This window comes from Schistocerca serialis, chromosome 6 (genome assembly GCF_023864345.2).
Source record: "Schistocerca serialis cubense isolate TAMUIC-IGC-003099 chromosome 6, iqSchSeri2.2, whole genome shotgun sequence".
NCBI lineage: Eukaryota > Metazoa > Arthropoda > Insecta > Orthoptera > Acrididae > Schistocerca > Schistocerca serialis.
This window is the reverse complement of record NC_064643.1, coordinates 132,231,662-132,247,239: the sequence shown is the minus strand read 5'-3', so window position 1 is coordinate 132,247,239 and position 15,578 is coordinate 132,231,662. Positions and strand designations below refer to the sequence as shown.

Here is a 15,578-nt window from a genome sequence, read left to right as displayed (position 1 = left end):
CCCCATCCCATCACGCCGGGTGTTACGCCAGTATGGCGATGACGAATACACGCTTCCAATGTGCGTTCACCGCGATGTCGCAAAACACGGATGCGACCATCACGATGTTGTAAACAGAACCTGGATTCATCCGAAAAAATGATGTTTTGCCATTCGTGCACCCAGGTTTGTCGTTGACTACACCATCGCAGGCGCTCCTGTCTGTGATGCAGCGTCAAGGGTAACCGCAGCCATGGTCTCCCAGCTGATAGTCCACGCTGCTGCAAACGTCGTCGAACTGTTCGTGCAGATGGGTGTTGTCTTGCAAACGTCCCCATCTGTCGACTCAGGGATCGAGACGTGGCAGCACGATCCCTTACAGCCATGCGAATAAGGTGCCTGTCATCTCGACTGCTAGTGATACGAGGCCGTTGGGATCCAGCACGGCGTTCCGTATTAGCCTCCTGAACCCACCGATTCCATATTGTGCTAACAGTCATGGGATCTCGACCAACGCGAGCAGCAATGTCGCGATACGACAAACCGCAATCGCGATAGGCTGCAATTCGACCTTTATCAAAGTCGGAAACGTGATGGTACGCATTTCTCCTCCTTACACGAGGCATCACAACAACGTTTCACCAGGCAACGCCGGTCAACTGCTCTTTGTGTATGAGAAATCGGTTGGAAACTTTCGTCATGTCAGCACGTTGTAGGTGTCGCCACCGGCGCCAACCTTGTGTGAATGCTCTGTAAAGCTAATCATTTGCATATCACAGCATCTTCTTCCTGTCGGTTAAATTTCGCGCCTGTAGCACGTCATCTTCGTGGTGTAGCAATTTTAATGGCCAGTAGTGTATTTCTAAACGAGTCGGTGACGGTAACGAAGAAAAGTAGAATCCTGTGCACCAGGAAGCCGGGATCAGCCGATGAGCTAAAAGCACGCCTCACATGTGCCCGAACTGTACGCTTCGAAAACATTCAGTCGAGTTGGCATCCATTGCTGTAGGAGGATCTTTCAACAAATAATGCCCTACATTTTTTTTTAGTAAGAACATATTTGTTCTTAAGAGTTAGAATTTCGTAACAATATCAATCAACATTTGTTTCAGATGTACTCCTTGCGTACATAGTCACCTTCACGTTCGGTGCCCTTGCGTCAGCGTTGTCAAAGAGCATGTACCCCCTGTTGGTAAGAGCTCTTTACCTGTGCTCGCAGCCCTGTTATCACTGCATGAATCACGCACTTCTCATCTTCAAAATGTGTCCCACGTAGGGTATCCTTAAGTGGCCCTCACAGATGGAAGCAGGTGCCAAGTCTGAGCTACAGATTGGATGGAGCAATGATGTCCAACCCAATCTGGCGATGTGTGCCCGGGTTCTACATCCACATGACTGCTCCGCAATTCACACGTAAGTGCTTGGCGGAACCTTCATCGAACCACTTTCAGACTATATCTCGGCCGTTCCTTTCTCAAAGAGCAAGTGGGGAAAGAGATCACTTAAATCTTTTCGTGCAAGATCCAATTTCTCTTATTTTATTACGATGATTATTTCTTCCTCTGTAGGTTTGAGTCAACAAAATATTTTCGCCTTCGCGAAAGCAAGTTGGTGACTGAAATTCCTCGCCGCAACGAGAAACGCCTTTGTTTTAGTGATTGCCATTTCAACTCGCGTACCATTTCCGAAGTGGTCGGAGGAATTGTGCCCGCAGCTCGTGGTCTTGCGGTAGCGTTCTCGCTTCCCGCGCGCAGGGTCCCAGGTTCGATTCCCGGCGGGGTCAAGGATTTTCTCCGCCTCGTGATGACTGGGTGTTGTGTGCTCTTCATCATCATTGACGCACTAAAAAGAGCTTGCAATACGGTTGCCGTACTTCCCCGCATGGGGCCTCCCGGCCAAAAATGCCATACGGTCATCATCATCAGAGGAATTGTGCGGTGGAAAGCAGCCGCGCGACATGAAAGGTCGCAGCCTACCGTGGTCGTGCTAGTAGAGCCGGAGGATTTTTTTGGTAATTTGCCTTTTCGCTGCACGCAGTTGGTTGCTTGCGCACTGGAGGGATTTTGTCAGATTTATGTATGCCTACACTCAGAGTAATATTCGTATCTTTGCTGTGGCTAGAAACGTATTTATTGAGTATAGACATTGTGGAATAATTAGAAGTCTGTGTAAAATTTGTCAGTATTTAAATTACCAATTTTCTGAATGTAGTAAATTAAACGTCAAAACGTGAAAGAAACCAATACAAACTTTTAATTTACTATATTCAGAAAATTAATGATTTAAATGCTCACCAGCTTTACACACTTTTAATTATTCCACAATGTCTATGCTCAAGAAACACGTTTCTGGCCACAACAAAGATACGAACATTACTCTGAGTGTGTCCATACGCGAATCTGACAAAATCCCTCCTGTGCGCAAGCAACCAAGAACAACGTGCAACGAAAAGGCAAACTACCAAAAAATCCTCAATTAATACCAAAGTCTCCTCTACTAGCACGATCAAGGCATCATGTCACGCGGTTTCTCTCCACCGCCCTCTGCCTTTGACCACTTCCGACTTCCCTCGACAACAGCTCGCTCGCTAGTACTCGCGATAATAATATCTCAGACTCAGAATCATAGACGTCCAACTTTCACCCTTCTTTGAACTTTTTCGATGTTCTCCATCAATGCCATCTTGTGAGGATTCCATACCGCACAGCAACTGGCAAAGGACGGAGAAGTGCAGTAGACCTTTGCGTCCTCCAAGTGCTCTGCCAATACAACGCAGTCTTTGATTTGCCTTTCCCTCAACATTATCTAGACGATCGTTCCAGTTTAAACTGTTTGTATTTCTAGCTCCTACCTGTTTAGTTGAACTGACAGTCTTAAATGTGTATGATTTACTGTGTAAACGAAATTTAACCGATTTCTTTTGGTACTCATGTGGATGACCTCACACTATTCCTTATTCAGAGACAACTGCTACTTTTCGGACCATGCTGACATTTTGTGAAATCATCTTGCAGTTGGTTTTGATTCTGATTATTTTACTAGACGGCAAACGACAGTATCATCTGCAAAGAACCTCAGTCGGTTGTATAGATTAGCAACCGTTGAGGAGGGCCTATAACACTTCTCTGGGGAGCGCAGATAGCACAACTGTGTCATTCGATGATCTTCCATCAGTTCTAGGCGCTTCAGTCTGGAACCGCGTGACCGCTACGGTCGCAATCTCGAATCCTGCCTCGAGCATGGATGTGTGTGATATCCTTCGGTTAGTTAAGTTTAAGTTAGATGTTTAAGTCCATGAACCATGGACCTGTCGTTGGTGGGGAGGCTTGCGTGTCTCAGCGATACAGATAGCCGTACCGTAGGTGCAACCACAACGGAGGGGTATCTGTTGAGAGGCCAGACAAACGTGTGGTTCCTGAAGAGGGGCAGCACGCTTTTCAGTAGTTGCAGGGCAACAGTCTGGATGATTGACTGATCTGGCCTTGTAACAATAACCAAAACGGCCTTGCTGTGTTGGTACAGCGAACAGCTGAAAGCAAGGGGAAACTACAGCCGTAATTTTTCCCGAGGGCATGCAGCTCTACTGTATGGTTAAATGATAATGGCGTCTTCTTGGGTAAAATATTCCGGAGGTAAAATAGTCCCCCATTCGGGTCTCCGGGCGGAGACTACTCAAGAGGACGGCATTATCAGGAGAAAGAAAACTGGCGTTCTACGGACCGGAGCATGGAATGTCAGATCCCTTAATCGGGCAGGTAGGTAAAAAAATTTAAAAAGGGAAATGGATAGGTTAAAGTTAGATATAGTGCGAATTGGTGGAGTTCGGTGGCAGGAGGAACAAGACTTCTGGTCAGGTCAATACAGGGTTATAAATACAAAATCAAATAGGGGTAATGGAGGAGTAGGTTTAATAATGAATAAAAAAATAGGAGTGCGGGTAAGCTACTACAAACAGCGTAGTGAACGCATTATTGTGGCCAGGATTGATACGAATCCCATGCCTACCACAGTAGTACAAGTTTATATGCCAATTAGCTCTGCAGATGATGAAGAAATTAATGAAATGTATGATGAGATAAAAGAAATTATTCAGGTAGTGAAGGGAGACGAAAATTTAATAGTCATGGGTGACTGGAATTCGAGAGTAGGAAAAGGGAGAGAGGGAAACATAGTGGATGAATATGGATTGGGGGAGAGAAATGAAAAAGGAAGCCGTCCGGTAGAATTTTGCACAGAGCATAACTTAATCATAGCTAACACTTGGTTCAAGAATCATAAAAGAAGGCTGTATACAAGGAAGAATCCTGGAGATACTAAAAGGTATCAGATAGATTATATAATCGTAAGGCAGAGATTTAGGAACCAGGTTTTAAGTTGTAAGACATTTCCAGGGGCAGATGTGGACTCTGACCACAATCTATTGGTTATGAACTGTAGATTAAAACTGAAGAAACTGGAAAAAGGTGGGAATTTAAGGAGATGGGACCTGGATAAACTAACTAAACCAGAGGTTGTACAGAGTTTCAGGGAAAGCATAAGGGAACAATTGACAGGAATGGGGGAAAGAAATACAGTAGAAGACGAATGGGTAGCTCTGAGGGATGAAGTAGTGAAGGCAGCAGAGGATCAAGTAGGTAAAAAGACGAGGGCTAGTAGAAATCCTTGGGTAAAAGAAGAAATATTGAATTTAACTGATGAAAGGAAAAAATATAAAAACGCAGTAAATGAAGCAAGCAAAAAGTAATACAAACGTCTCAAAAATGAGATCGACAGGAAGTGCAAAATGGCTAACCAAGGATGGCTAAAGGACAAATATAAGGATGTAGAGGCTTATCTCACTAGGGGCATGATAGATACTGCCTGAAGGAAAATTAAAGAGACCTTTGGAGAAAAGAGAACCACTTCTATGAATATCAAGAGCTCAGATGGAAACCAAGTTTTGAGGAAAGAAGGGAAAGCAGAAAGGTGGAAGGAGTATATAGAGGGTCTATACAAGGACGATGTACTTGAGGACAATATTATGGAATTGGAAGAGGATGTAGATGAAGATGAAATGGGAGATACGATATTGCGTGAAGAGTTTGACAGAGCACTGAAAGTCCTGAGTCGAATCAAGGCCCCGGGAGTAGACAACATTCCATTGGAACTACTGCCGGCCTTGGTAGAGTCAGTCCTGAGAAAACTCTATCATCTGGTGAGCAAGATGTATGAGACAGGTGAAATATCCTCAGACTTCAAGAAGAATATAATAATTCCAATCGCTAAGATAGCAGGCGTTGACAGATGTGAAAATTACCAAACTATTAGTTTAATAAGTCACAGCTGCAAAATACTAACGCGAATTCTTTACAGACGAATGGAAAAAACTGGTAGAATCCGACCTCGGGGAAGATCAGTTTGGATTCCGAAGAAATGTTGGAACACGTGAGGCAATACTGACCCTACCATTTATCTTAGAAAATAGATCAAGGAAAGGCAAACTTACGTTTCTAGCATTTGTAGACTTAGAGAAAGCTTTTGACAATGTTGACTGGAATACTCTCTTTCAAATTCTGAATGTGGCAGGGGTAACATACAGCGAGCGAAAGGCTATTTACAATTTGTACAGAAACCAGATGGCAGTTATAAGAGTCGAGGGGCACGAAAGGGAAGCAGCGGTTGGGAAGGGAGTGAGACAGGGTTGTAGCCTGTCCCCGATGTTATTCAATCTGTATATTGAGCAAACAGTAAAGGAAACAAAAGAAAAATGATGGAGAAGAAATAAAAACTTTGAGGTTCGCCGTTGACATTGTAATTCTGTCAGAGACAGCAAAGGACTTGGAAGAGTAGTTGAACGGAATGGACAGTGTCTTGAAAGGAGGATATAAGAAGAACATCAACAAAAGCAAAACGAGGATAATGGAATGTGGTCAAATTAAGCTGGGTGACGCTGAGGGAATTAGATTAGGAAATGAGACACTTAAAGTAGTAAAGGAGTTTTGCTATTTGGGGAGCAAAATAACTGATGATGGTCGAAGTAGAGAAGATATTAAATGTTTACTGGCAATGGCAAGGAAAGCATATCTGAAGAAGAGAAATTTGTTACCATCGAGTATAGATTTAAGTGTCAGGAAGTCGTTTCTGAAAGTATTTGTATGGAGTGCAGCAATGTATGGAAGTGAAACATGGACGATAAATAGTTTAGACAAGAAGAGAATGGAAGCTTGTGAAATGTGGTGCTACGGAAGAATTCTGAAGATTAGATGGGTAGATCACATAACTAATGAGGAGGTATTGAATAGGATTGGGGAGAAGAGGAGTTTGTCGCACAACTTGACAAGAAGAAGGGACCGGTTGGTAAGACATGTTCTGAGGCATCAAGGGATCACAAATTTAGCATTGGAGGGCAGCGTGGAGGGTAAAAATCGTAGAGGGCGACCAAGAGATGAATACACTAAACAGATTCAGAAGGATGTAGGTTGCAGTAAGTACTGGGAGATGAAGAAGCTTGCACAGGATAGAGTAGCATGGAGAGCTGCATCAAACCAGTCTCAGGACTGAAGACCACAACAACAACAAGTGGTTCTAAGTTCTAGGGAACTGATGACCTCAGATGTTAAGTCCCATAGTGCTCAGAGAAATTTGAACCATTTCCGTCAGTTACTGAGGTGTGTGATCTATATGTGAGAAAATAAAAATACACAGACACGCAGTTTGATTAGAACCCGCTTGTGAGGAGCGGTGTCTTAAGACTTACGGGAATTTAGGAATGTAGAATCAAGAAGAGGTCTCCTTTCGATAGCAGTCATTACTTCACGTAGAAAAAAAAAAGCCAATTGTGCTTCACAAAAACAATGTTTCTGAGTCCGTGCTACGTGTCAATGGACCTTTCTCTGCGTCGTAATTCATAATGTTCCAGCACAGTATTGCTCCAAAATTCTACTGCAAATCGACGTCAGTGATAAGAATCTAAAACTCAATGGATTACATTACTTCTGTTTCCTTTCTTGTATATTGATGACACGTGCTATTTTCCAGCCCTCAAGTAGGGATCTTTCGTGGAGTGACCAGTTGTATATAACTGCTAAACATGGAACTATTACCTTAGTATATCCTGAAAGGAACCTAAATGGTGTACAATCTGGAGCAAAAGACTTGCCTTTATTAAGCGACTAGCGATCTCGGCAATTCTGCGCAATTGCTAAATAAGTATTGTAAGCGGATATACTGAACATGCTAACCTCCCTACCCGTCCTCCTTTGTCAATCTCCTCCCCCTCCCTCTTCATCTCCATTTCCTCCTTCCCACTCTCTATATCAATTACCTCCCACTCCCCTTTTTATCGTCTCTTCTCCCTCTCTCTGAAATTGATCCTCGTTTATTGTTATGGTCAACAAAATCTAGATTGGGGAGTGAAGTCGTTTGATATGAATGGGAAAATTAATTGGGATATGAGAGACCTCTCTTGCTGCTGGATCTGTGAGAATACTACTTTCAATGACAATACCGGCCATACCTAGTGTTAATCTGCAAGTGCGTTGGATATCAAAGCTACGGACGATTCAGATTCCGTAGTAGTATTTCAATCATAAACCTATGTGCCATAAATACCGATAAATGCCATCAATACCCAAGATTTTTTCCCACGTTTCCAGTCTGCTTGTGGCACATACCAGATTTTCAGCGTAGGTAACTGTCAGATTCCGTAGTAGTATTTCAATCATAAACCTATATGTCATAAATACCCATAAATGCCATCAATACCCAAGTTTTTTCTCACGTTTCCAGTCTGTTTGTGGCACATATCAGACTTTCAGTGTAGGTAACTGTCTGGACGGGCACAACTGTCCTGTATTCTGTTAAAACAGACTGCGAGGAAGAAAACAGAACAGTACACTCTTTGACATAAAACGTGACCGGCGGCCGGCCGCTTCAGAGGCTAAGTCCGCGCCGATCGCGACATGGGACAATAAAACTGGCCAACTCGCTAATTCTCTAAGTCCGGTCATCTGCACAATCTGGCAACACTGCAGACTGCGGCACTTCCTGGAGGAAAAGTTGTCCCATGATGGAGAAACTGTAGGTTGATTGCACCTGTGGTCTAGCGGTAGCGTGCGTTGTTTCTGTTCATAATGTCAGTGGATCGAGAGCAGCTGGCGTAAAATATTTTTATAGCCTCTTCTGCCTGAATACTGAACACGTGAATGTAATAGTAGCGCAGATTCAATCTATTTCGCTTTCTGACACACCGATATCAAAATTTTGTCCAGTAACCATTTTGCGGCAGATTTCCTGCAGACTGCCCTCCTCTGGACGCCGTAATCGGCAAAGCTCCGGGATCCATTTGCTGGCTACTGGCAGCGGCCGTGGCGACAGCAGCGGCGCTGCACTCCCCCGTTCTTTATCGAAAGCGCCTGCTACCGCTCATCGCTTTTGATGATTTAAAACGCTTTATTATTAAATGTTGCTCCACAGAAAATTTCTACGATTTCCATTCACGCTCAAAAGCAACGGAGACAGACGCCCTGATTAGTAGGCGGGTATTATATTACATTAATCGGCAAGAGCTGAGTATGGCCCGAAATTAATTTTATAGACTGGGACGAAATTAAACCACCTCACTACATTCGATGAATTTATAAATGCTTCATACCTCGTTTCTTTTCCTTTCAAACTCAATTATTTGTGCAACTTTTGGTCAATGTTTGGATGTTTTCGTCAAGCCAGAGTGAGCGTCTGTGGTGTAAAGTGTATTACAGTTCTTGTTTCATTTCTTATGGTAAGTCTATGCGATAAACTGTGTGAATACCTTGCAATGCATGCTCTGTAGCAGTGCAGGAACACTGCACATTTGGAGTTCCATGTATGGGTTCATGAAGTATTTATTGTTGATCGGAAGTGATAGTTAAGGTCATCAGATTTAAACCAGAAAAATTTGTCGTTTTGAAGGTTTCAGAGAACGGAAAGGAATTGCTAACGCCGGTGTTAGAAAACGTCTACAGTTAAATGCTATTGCAAAAATCTAGAAGAAGGGAACTATATTAATGAACATGTGCACTTCATAAACAACCTTCTGACATGTTAGACCTATATGACGAACAAAGCTCAAATTTATATCGTTGAAAGTCGGTTTGAATCTTTTCAGGACCTATTTTACAGAGAAGCACCTTGGAATTTGCAAAGCAGAAGTCCATGATATTAACTTAATTTACTAAGTCGAAATCGGACGAAGGTTCATGTTTAAAGGCATTCTTCAGATTTCGCATAAGAAATTTTTACTAGCAGTTTGCAACTCCATTAATTAAAATGGAAAGTAAAAGGTTGTAGTCAGCGGCTTCTACCGTGATTCGAACTGCTATGTCTTATAGTACAAGCACTGCAAAGCACAAGGGAACCTCTGAACTAACGACACACTGGCGGCCAGAGGCGGACTATAGTCACTGCGATGTTGCCTGAGCCTCAAAACGCAACCTTAAACACACAGAGGAGGTGGAGATTACTGTTTTAACGTCCCGTCGACAACGATGTCATTAGAGACGGAGCACAAGCTCAGATTAGGGAAGGATGGGGAAGGAAATCGGCCGTGCCCTTCCTAAGGAACCATCCCGGCATTTGCCTGAAGCGATTTAGGGAAATCATTGAAAACCTAAATCAGGATGGCCGGGTGCGGGATTGCACCGTCGTCCTCCCGAATGCACACACAAACAGGTGTTACTTATGTGAAGAACGCCGTTCTTGGAGTCCAGAAATTAAATATACTTTCTAATTGTGTCATCTTGCAGTGGATTATATCGTACGAGTCTTCGATGTGGGAAACGAATGTCAAGTGAATTTAGCGAGGTAACGCCGACCTACACCCGGAAGTAAATGCACTATCAGAGTGTTGACAAATACCTGCTACGATGCTGCCATTTCTCGGCTCTCTGACGAGGCAGCTCTTCAGCGAAATGCTTGCCGTGATTCTCCGATACGGTTCCTCAGAGCGGAGACGCGCGCGCACGTTTGGTTTTTATGCGGCGTTCTCCCCTGGTGGTTTCTGACGTCGCCTTGTGGGCTATGGATACATATGAGTCACTCAATTATCATTAATCCAGAATGATACAAGTTTCAGCTTCCGGCGTGGAAGAAGGCTGTTGACGCCGACATTATATCATTTCAACGTAGGGAAAGCAAAGCGGATCATTCAATGTTTCTCATTCAACATAAAGCATGTGGGATAAATTTCCGTAACGTTCATAATCATCCAAAAATACAAACGAAGTAAAAATACACCGGAAGCTTATTCGAATTGAATATAATGTAAGATACCAAACGCTTTGCACCTCGATGTCGAATTTGTCCACTTGAAATCTTTTGCAGCATACACATAGAATGTCATGATTACCACGAGAATGAAGAAATTTGTTGGTAAGGATGGAAGCAAGAAAGGACGCAGTCAACAAATATTCTATTCCTCATGGCATACATTTCATTTGACACGTAAGAAGAGGTAAAGCGGGAATTTACTTTCGTTAACACGAAATACATGCCGTACATATTGATAACGAGGAAGTCTGCGTCTTCATACGTTTCCTTAGCAAATATCAACTTTAAATTGCATAACGCAAACATTTTTAACAGACACGAATTCCTACCCAGCATCTATTGTCCCTGTTAACGAACGACGAGAGATGTTAAATATTGCTTCTTCACAAGTAACTTACTTGAAATGCCGTGAGGTAAAGCTGTGTGTTGGACACGGATTCGAACCCGGAACCTAATCGGATTGCTATCGAAGCACAGTCAAATGTGACATATCGGAATTTTGCGGCAGTAGCTAGATGTTTTAACTGAAATGACGAGACGAAACATTAATTTTTTCCTTCCCAGGACTCCAACCCGGCACCTATCGCTGTTATATTCTAGAGAAAACGAACGTTAAATATAGGTTTGTTGCACCAGCAGTGACATGTGAGCATGTTTGAACTGAAATAATATGACGAAGAGTTCAGCGCTCACTGGGAATAGAGCCCCACACATATCGTTGTTGACTACACACAAAGATAAGTCAGCTACCGAATTTTTCTCCACCAGCTGCTCAGAATAGCATCTTGAACTTACAGTCATCTCGCAAATAGTTCTGTGTCTCACTGGGAGTTAAAAACGTCAGATATCGTTAGTGTTGACAGCGAATGAAAATACATTAAAAATCAAAATTATTATCCACCAGCAGATAGGTGTTCTCATGATAGAGCTTGATAATACATAATTAAATCTTTAGTGCCGGGCCAGGATTCGATCCCATTCACGCGTAATATGTGAAGGTGTTGAGGAATCTGCAGTTTTGGACAAACAACAAATTGTAGCCGAGCTGTATTGCCACGAAGGGATCAAATTCCGCGTTAAGGGCGGTCTGAGTTGCATTCCCAGTTCAGAACCAATTTTATCGACATACAGAAGCTCAAATAAAAGATGGAATAAGTGTCCTGTGACCATACATAGCGTTTGTGTCGTCACTTGAAGTAAATAACTAGTATAAGAAAGGTTACTGGTGATAGAGTTTCTACATGTCGCCACTCCAGACTTTATTGTGGTTCAACCTACCGTCTACTTGGTAAAGAAGGAATATCATCTTTAATGTGAATTTTCAGACCACGCAGCCATTATATCTCCTTCACTTGGTGTAGCCAGGAGAGAATGGAATCTGTCTCTCCCTATCTAAAATCATTGACAGAAGTGGGAATCGAACCCAGGCCATAGGTATAACAACCTACCATCCGTCCAACAGACCACGAAATCCCCTTCTCTGCGAGTCATTTTTCTATCGTAACGCAGTTGCGCCACACTGGATGAGAATTCTGACACACAGGCTCCCTGTAGTAATTTGCAGCATGTTCAGTAAATTCATTTAACTGGTTGACCGAATCACCATGAACTAGCTGCCTCGGCTACCCAGTGCATACATTCGACTATTTTGTAATCACAGAAATAAAATCACGTAACTGCCACCTACACACAACTGCCAACAGTGTAGGATGCAGAAGTTTAAATAGGAAGTGTTCCTTTCCACTTGAGCTATTCTATTGCGCTATCTGTTACTAGAAAACGTCGCTCAGTCCAAAAGAAAAGCTGTAACTGTTTGTCTCTCAGAAGTCAAGACCTGGCCATATGCATAATCTCACAGTGCTGTGGAATCCAAAAGTTCTGGAGGAATAGTTGCCGAGCTCTGGAGCTGTTGTAGCTACGTGTCAGCTTGTAGCATAGATAAGATGTCGCGAGTTCGAATACATTCAGTGCCACATTTAATAAAACGCAATTCTGCTCTCTGCTGAAGTTATCAATCTAATGGAACTTTGAACTTAATTCCCTTCACTTCTCAACCCAAAGTAGTCGCATGTGGAAAAAGGACTAACTACTGTGACATTTTGTTCTGTTCAGGTTTAATAGACAGCAGGCAGCAGATGCATCTCGAAGATGTGTAGGGAGAGCGCATCGTGCCATAATATGTCAGAAAAGTATTTTCTACATTAGCTGTCGTGTGGTAGTGATATTTTATTCTTCTTCAAACTTTGACAGCTTTAACTCAGAACAAGTTTTCTACATGCATGTAATCAATAAACTGCATGTGCATTGTCAGACTGTCATAGGTAACATCAGAGAATTCGCATATATCGTTGATGATTAATTTCTCTCTCATGTTTACTATTGTTTTAACAACACTAAAGGAAACCTTACGAAAATTGTGCACTGTATTATAAGAAATGAAATAAAACTAACCGTGATAACCTTGCGACGATAGTATCTGTACACAAGCATGCCTCTATCGACACGAATTAGTAAAATACTACTCACTTAGATTTTGATTGGGTCTGTGTTTAATTGGTATGCTGTGTCATACTCAAGAGGTATGCAAATGTGGCATTTCATAAATATAGTTACGTATTCCTAGAAACCCAAAATTCGCTTCTCAGCAGCGGAAAGAGGCGTTACCTGTTGTGCAGCATTGTAAGTTTTTCAACATTGCACTATGAGCTGAAAGCGTTTTCTTGCGATTTCCTTATTGATGTTTGATCTGACTGCTTGTAGCTCTTTCACAGAAGGGATAAAAACGTTACAGTCAGTGAGACTGGAACTGCGAACCGTAACAGACGCTGTTTCACAGGTCAGCACGTTACCACAGAGCTGGCGAGGAGGTACGGGTCTCAGCTTCCTATTTCGAGGGCAATAGTAACTAGAACTCGTAAACCGCTATTTAAAGGTCGAGAACAGTTGCGATTTCCACCTTCAACGACTTTCCTGGGCTGAAAACCGTAAATTTTCAATCTTTTGTTACCCTTCAAGCGATAATAACTCAGATTATTCAATGGAAATGACAGGTAAAATCAAGTGAACTTTGAGGCTTAATTCCGTGCACACCAGGAAGTAACTGGTCGATCACAGAGTTGCCAAACATACGTTGCCTTGTTGCCAAATCTCAGTTACAGTACCAGCAGGAAGAAGACGAACCGATGTGATCCTACAGCGGTCTGGGAAGTGACCATAGCTGGTGTCTCCAAGTCGCGGCTGCTACGGCCTGGAATACGTAATGCGTCTGATTCGCTTTCTGTAACTAGGTTTAGGGCCTGGAGCGTAATTACTAATAATACTCAGAACTGACTGCAAACTGAGCATCATAAATCAGTAACTCTCATTGTTGTTTTTATATTTCTTTCGTAAGTGTACTCAAAACTAAGAAAGTCATTCACAGGCGTTTTCGTGCCTCGCCGATAGTCGAGCACAACAAACAAATAAAAAAAAAAAAGAATGTGTGTGTGTGTGTGTGTGTGTGTGTGTGTGTGTGTGTGAGAGAGAGAGAGAGAGAGAGAGGGGGGGGGGGGAAATAAAAAGCAATGAGAGAGAGTGTAAAAAATTGTTGTAAAGAAATTGAATCATGGTATTTAAAGAACTTTTTCATTAAAATGACACGTTCCACATCATTACGAAATGTCGTATTCATGATCTATTGAACAAGAGGTAATCTAATGTAATCTAATCTAATCTAATCTAATCACATCATATTGATGATTAGCCATGAAGAGTCATGAATTACCGAAAGTTTTGCCAATACCAGTAACCAAATCTAAACTTGAAAATAAAAGACGACAATTTTTGTAATAAACCGTGACTCCTATCAAGACCCTTTCGTCCCTGTTATCTAACCACGAAAGATGTCTGGTATACCTCCACTCTGAAGTAACAAAGTGTGCATGCATTTAAAGATGAAGTGCATGATGTGAAGTTCTGTGACGGAGATACGAACCCAACACGTAATCCGATTGTTAACTAAGAAAAATCAAATGTTACGTATCGGTTTTTCTTACGAGCCGCTAGGTGTCTGAATCTAAAATAAGGATACAAACTTTTGTGCCTAAGCGACAATCGAACTGCACACCTATCGTGCATCCACGAATATAGCGTAAGTATCAGTTGCTTACTCATGAACAGTAAGATGTGTGCGTGTTTGACCAGAAATAACGACACCTGTTGCGATTGTTGGCAACACATGAACAGACATTGAAATTGCGCGTTAATTTTCACTAGCAGGTCGGTGTGCACTTGATAAAGCTAGAAATGAAATTATGAATATTTTTGTACTGGATCAGGTTTCAGACCCACATACTTACCTCTGGAGGAGACCTAGAGAAGATTGCAGTCTTGGGAAAAGGAACGAAATGACTGAACTATACTGTTCCGAGAGATTCAGATCCTCGAAAGAGGAGATACGAATTCGAATCACAGTCCAGCACCAAATTTTTAAACGTCTCTAGTTCAATCAAGTACAAGTAAAATAAGAGCCCTGTCCCTTTAAATGGCTATCGGTTCATTAAATAAAATAAAATTTGCTAATGTAAGTAAGCTTACTGGCGACTGTATTTCTGTTTACCATGATTTCCGCTGTGTCATTTCCCAACGTAAACCGGCTCTGCCCAGTCGGTAATGAAGGAACGTGATGTTTAATGCGGATTCTGGATTATAACGTCTTTCTCTTGAGGTTACCAGAGGTAAAATAAATATGTTTGTGCCTCTTAAAAGTAAATGCCTGAACCCACGCATTGCACCTGTGATAGCTCGTTCCACCAGACCATTGTGGTCACATTACCCAGCCCCAGGAGTGTGCTGTAACGGATGATGTGCTTAGCTTACAAAATTAGTCACGGTGGAAAAAATGCGAGTCTATTAAATGGTCAAGTAGAAGCAAGCCTCTGACGCAGAGATTATGCTATTCTCATGTCAGCAGGATGTAAAGACTCTTCTAGGCATCATAGGCAGGATGTGAAGCCATTTTGATTTTTCACAAATTCAGCAAATTTCTTAGTTCGCGAAAATCCACTGTGAAGTGTGAAGTTGCCGGATAATTCGATTATTACTGTTATTATTAATATCATTTTAATTATACCGCTGCTGGAACTCAAGTGCTTGAACATCATTTAATGCCTTTTGGTCACTATAGAAGTAGTTTCCCATGAACAGTTTCTTTCCCTGTCTACGGAATCCTTTTCATGTTAATATCAAACACCAGCAATTAGTCGTAGATTACATTAAAACTAAAGTAATTGACGAAGACGTTACGTGGTAACAAAATCGCACTGCCTTTCTTCTTT

At 42.2% G+C, this 15,578-nt stretch overlaps 1 protein-coding gene across 1 annotated transcript in view; it reads right to left on the bottom strand.

The window, feature by feature from the left end:
* The window catches only part of LOC126484103 (retinol-binding protein pinta-like), a 142,731-nt gene that overhangs the window by 24,006 nt on the left and 103,147 nt on the right, over positions 1-15,578 (bottom strand). The window lies entirely within an intron of this gene.